General features: G+C 43.8%; 1 protein-coding gene across 1 annotated transcript in view; it reads left to right on the top strand.

Annotated features, from left to right (window-relative positions):
- LOC101344748 (zinc finger protein 260) overlaps window positions 1-5,781 on the top strand; it is a 43,944-nt gene that overhangs the window by 25,183 nt on the left and 12,980 nt on the right. The gene's annotated exons all lie outside the window — the stretch shown is intronic.

Here is a 5,781-nt window from a genome sequence, read left to right as displayed (position 1 = left end):
TGGCAGAGAAACAACGGCAGGAGACGGCGTGGTGGGCTTCCCAGCCCACAAAGAGAGAAAGCTGAGTGCCTTTTGGCAGGAGACAGCGTGGTGGGCTTCCCAGCCCACAAAGAGAGAAAGCTGAGTGCCTTTGGGCAGGAGGCTTGTTGGCAGAGTAGAGTGCCTCTGGGCACTTATCAGCAGAGCTAAAAGAGCTCTGTAACACTTGCCTGAGTAGGACAGAGGCTGAGGGCCAGAGAGGCATGCCTGAAGCATGGCTGGGAAGAGGCTGTCTGGATGGAAGAACTGTATCCTGAGTGTTCCTGAGCCTGAATTGTAACCTGTTACTTCCCTAATAAATCTCATAATCATGAGAATTGTCTGTGAGTTTTGTGTGGCCATTACAATGAATTATCGAACCCAACAGAGAAGTAGAGAGCACTGTGGGATGGATGGTTGGTGTCAGAATTGGTAAAGATGGCACAGAGACAAGGCGTGTCTGACCTCCACCTCATAGGAATCAGCCTTGGGCTGTTGATCTTGGTTCTCCTTCCCCCTTATGAAGGTAGAGGAGGTCAGACCGTGCCCCATGCTGTTTTTACACATATGAACTCCAGAATCAACTTGTGTTTAATAAAATAATTACCAGATTGGGATCACATTAAATCTGTATAAAAAGTTTGTAAAACTTTAGGATTTTGAGGCTTTCTATCCTATACTTTTTTACTTGCTTGGTTTCTCATGGGTCTCTCCATGTTCAAATTCTCTTCATAGAGATTGTGCCCATTTCTTGCTGTTTTATTCCTTAGTATCTTAGATCTTTGTTATTGCTGGAGTCCTTTTTTTTTTCCTCAATTAAATCATGTATGTTATGCATATATATACATATATATACACACACACACTATTATATGTATTGATTTTGGTGTATTTTATATCCAACAACTTCTTGAAGTCTCTTATTTTAAGTAGCTTTCAGTTTACCAATTGAATGTTGAAATAGAACTCTCTCTGTACCAGTTTCTCCTGAGCCTCCAAAGGAAAACAAACCAATAGGTGTCAAGTACTCTACAATCCACTCTTAAAGATGGAAGCCGAGAGTAGGGAAGAGGGTATGAGGAGCTGCTTTATTTCCCCTCCATTTTTTTTCATCTTCCTCCAATACTGGATTGTCTCAACCTTCCTGAAGTAGGAGCAGATGAAGGGAAGAAAGGTAAGTGGCGGGAAAGGTCTTACTTAACTGATACTGTTGTAATCAGATTTTGGTTCTCTCCTGCCTTGGTAGATTTTCTTATTGGCATGGGCTTTTGTGGGTTTCTAAGCAAATACCTTGCTGGAGACTTCCAACTGCAGGGGAAGCCCTGATGCTGCCACATTCTTTTAACAGATGCCATTTAAAATCGTTATATTTCCCCCCAAGCACACAGTGATTAGCCCTGTCTGGTGGGTCACACTGCCCCTCCAGACGTTCCGCAGGACAGGATCCAAGACTGCCTCAGGCCAGCTCCCTCGGTGCAGTCCAGATCCTTCACCAGGTGAGAATCAGACAGCCATCTCTATTCCTCCCTAGTGTCACGGGTAAAGGGAAAGTTCTCCTAAGAACACTTTTACAACACTCCCCTTTGGATCAGCTGGCTTTTAAGAATCAAAAAGTTGTCATTTATTTTCTTGTGCACTTTCCACTATAGTCATTATATTCCTACAGTTACTTTCATTAAATCAGAACAGGTAATAATCCCCACTGAAGAGTGAATTTGAGGGTGGAAGAATATAGGGGCGCAATATAGTTTGGGAGAGGGAAGTCAAAGCCTCTGAACGTAAACTCTGAGACAGAATGAACTGGGAAGGACACACGCATGTCTAAGGAAATTCAGGTGAAAAGGCTGTAGAGTCAACGGCACTGGGAAACAGATTCTTATCCTGATATTCACTTCAGAGAAAACCCAGCAAACACCTAATTCTACTCAGAGCACCAAGTTCTTATCTTCAGAAAATATTACTGCTAGTCTGCATTACCTATCCCTGCACCCTTTAATTTTTAGATAATAAGGGTCTTAGCATGAAAGGATAGCCTCATATGATAATCATTAGAGGGGCTCACACTCAAGAGTGGATAATGGTGACAAGTCATTCTAGCTACCTACTTTAGGAAAGAAACCATAGGTGTCTGCCACACAACAGTTCTCTCCTGGAACAAACTGCATGTAGCTTAACTACATTGCTCAAATCAGAAACCTCAGTGTCATTTTTCATTCTCCCTTCTCGTCCTACATCCAATACAACAGTAAGTTCTGACATTCTCCACTCTAATTACATCTTAAACCCATCTCTTTCTACCTCTACTATCAACATATTATTAGTCCAAGCCACCATGATCTCTTCCTTGGATACCATAATTTTATCTCTGCCCCCTACTTTTTAACCTCCCTGCTTCCAATCTTCTCTGTTTTCCTGTTTGAAGTATCCAAAAGAATAAGCCTTACTAAAGATAATTAGGAGGCCCCAGATGGCATAAAGAGCCCGGTGGATCAGTGGTTAAGAACCCGGCTGCTATCCGAAAGGTCAGCAGTTTGAACCCACCAGCCACTCCACAGGAGAAAGATGTGGAAATCTGCTTCCATAAAGATTACAGCCTTGGAAACCATATGGGGCAGTTCTACTCTGTCCTATAGGGTCGCTATGAGTTGGAATCGACTTGATGGCAATGGGTCTGTCTGGTTTTTTGGTTTGGATAGCATAAATGGTTAAGTGCTCAACTACTAGCTGAAAGGTTGGTGGTTCAAACCCACCCAGTGGGCATCTCAGAAGAGAGGCCTCGTGATCTGCTTCCAAAAGGTCACAGTCTTGAAAATCCTACGGAGCAGTTCTACCACGTACATATGGCGTTGCCACGAGTTGGAACTGACTCTACTGCGACTAACAACAAAGTTATAACTGAGCTTTAAATGGTTTAAGGAATTTATATTAATCAAAATTAGTAATCAAGTTGAAATGCTCAAGAAATACTGGTTATCAATATTTTGTTCATTAGATATACAAGTTTAATAGGGTAAATCTTGAAGGAAACACAAAGGACAGTGAGTAACAGTGAATACTCTCACTATACATCAAAAGTCCTGTGAATCTGTACCCAGTTTGAAGACTTCTGGGTTATTATACCTCTTACCACACCATTGCCCTCCCCTAGAGGGGGAGATAACACAGGGAGAGTAATCCCAGAGAGAGTAACATAAACCTAAGGCAATCTGGGCACACTTCTTCCTTGCAACCAGAAATAAACTAAATAACTACTACCACTCATTAAGTACTTAATATTCTTCCATCAATCAAATATTTACTGAGAGCCAATTATGTGATGACCATTTCAGTAGATGAAGACTGAATAGCTAAACACAAAGACAGGAGAAGCTCCTTCTTTCACAGACTTCACTATCTAGTTACAAAGAAGTAAACTATAATGCTACACATTTTGTGCATATATAAGGTATTTTTTTTTAATCAAACTGCTTACATGCAGCATACACAATTTAAAACCCTCTATTTTCATTTAAAGTGATATTGTGATCTCTCATACCTTTTCTCTCATGGTAAAGCTGGGGTTATAAGATGGCTGCTCCACATACAGCACCAAATCCACATTCCAGGCATGAAGGAGAAACGAAGAGGGCCAAAAGAAACTGTGACCGCTGAGCCTGTCCCGCCTCATCCCCACACTTCTTTTAATAAGATTTTTTTAATTGTAGTTTAAGTGAAAGTTTACATTTCAAGTTAGTCTCTCATACAAAAATCTATACATAGTTATGTGACCCTAATTCTCTCCCAATACTGTGACAACACACTCCCCCTTTCCACCCCTGACCTCCCATGTCCACTCAACCAGCTCCTAACCCTCTCTGCCCTCTCATTTCACCCCCAGACAGAAGCTGCCCATCTACTCCCATGCATCCACTTGAGCCAAGAAGCATACTCTTCATGAGCATCACCCCATGTCCCACAGTCCAGTCCAATCTTTGTCTGAAGAGTTGGCCTCTGGAACTGCTCTAGTTCTGGGTTGACAGAGAGTCCAGGGGCCATGCTTTCTGGGTTTCCTCCAATCTCAGTCAGACCATTAAGTCTGGTCTTTTTATTAGAATTTGCACCCTACTTTTCTCCTGCTCCATCAGGGATTCTCTGTTGTATTCCCTGTCAGGGCGGCCACTGGTTGTAGCCAGGCACCATCTAGTTCTTCTGGTCTCAGGTCGATGAAGTCTCTGGTTTATGTAGCCTTCTCTGTCTCCTGGGCCACTACTTTCCTTGTGTCTTTGGTGTTATTCATTCTCCTTTACTTCAGGTAGTTAGGACCAATTAATGCATCTTAGATGGCCTCTTGGTAGCTTTTAAGACCCCAGACACCAGTCACAAAAGTAGGATACAGAACATTGCCTTAATAAACTTTGTTATGCCAATTGACCTAGATGTCCCCTGAACGCATGGTCCCCAGACCCCCGCCCCTGCTACTCTGTCCCTCAAGGTGTTTGACTGTATTTAGGAAACTTCTTAGCTTTTCATCCCCACACTTTTAAAGAACTTGATGAGAAATCCTATCTAGAAACTTTTTCTTATAGCTATAGGTCTCTATGAGTCAGATTCAGCTCGCTGGCAAGGTATTGGTTTTGGATACTGGAAGTGGAGTCCTGGTGGCACAGTGGTTAAGAGCTCTGTTGCTAACCAAAAGGTTGGAGTTCGAATCCACCAGCCACTCCTTGGAAACCCTATAGGGCAGTTCTACTCAGTCCTATAGGGTCACTATAATTCAGAATCCACTCGAGGGCAACGAATTTGTTTTTAGTACGGAAAGCTAAAGCATAGGTTTTTTCCCCACTGTTTTTAAGTTGGGCATGGTGTTCCTTCAACCAAAATCAGGGTTTTATTGCAATAAAGGAGAGAATGGATATTGGGCTAGGCACACAAGTGACAAATTAACAGACTCCTGGGTGATGCAAATGGTTAAGTGCTTGACTACTAGCCACTCCACTACTAGCAGAAAGGTTGGCGATTTGAACCCCCCTCATACACATACACACACACACACACACAAAGGGAGGTCAGAGGAGATTGGGGCTTCCGTCTAAATCCTAGTGTCATAGAGAAGAGCCAGGGTCTTTGCTGTCAAGGAGGAAGAGCTGTCCATACTCCAGGGGCAGAAAGTTGAAGTCACAACCTCAGTCACAGATACACCTCCCCTCTTCCTCCACACACACCGTGCTGCACATGGTCTCAATCTTATTCCTACACGGTGACATATACAGTCACAGCCACACAGTCACAGGCTGCCCAACCCCCAACCACCACCACAGTGCTACACACAGTCACAATCCAGAGGGGCCAGAGTCACAGCCGCACAGTCACAAAACTCTCTATACCTAAACACAGAATAACAGTCACAATCACACACCAAGGACAGGGACAGTCACACCTGCACACATAACCACAATTATACAGCCATCATGGCGATTCACAGTCACACCTGCATAGTCACAAGCTCCCCACACCCTTGTGTAAGTCACAATCACACACGTCCACCACAGGGACAGAGTCATACCCAGTCACAAACCCCACATCTGCACACACAAGGTCACACAATCACACACACACACCACTGGGACAAAGCCACACAATCACAATTTCACAACCGCCCTTCTCAGCCCGCTGCGACTGTCCAGACTTAGTCTCCGACTCCTCCCCGGGTTCTGGTCTCTTCACGTCTGGCCTCCCCAGATCGTAGTCTATACTGGCGGGGCAGAACGGCTTAGAGAGTTCCCG

This window comes from Trichechus manatus, unplaced genomic scaffold (assembly GCF_000243295.1).
Source record: "Trichechus manatus latirostris isolate Lorelei unplaced genomic scaffold, TriManLat1.0 scaffold00207, whole genome shotgun sequence".
NCBI lineage: Eukaryota > Metazoa > Chordata > Mammalia > Sirenia > Trichechidae > Trichechus > Trichechus manatus.
The sequence above is the reverse complement of the archived record's forward strand: the minus strand, read 5'-3'. Positions and strand labels throughout refer to the sequence as shown.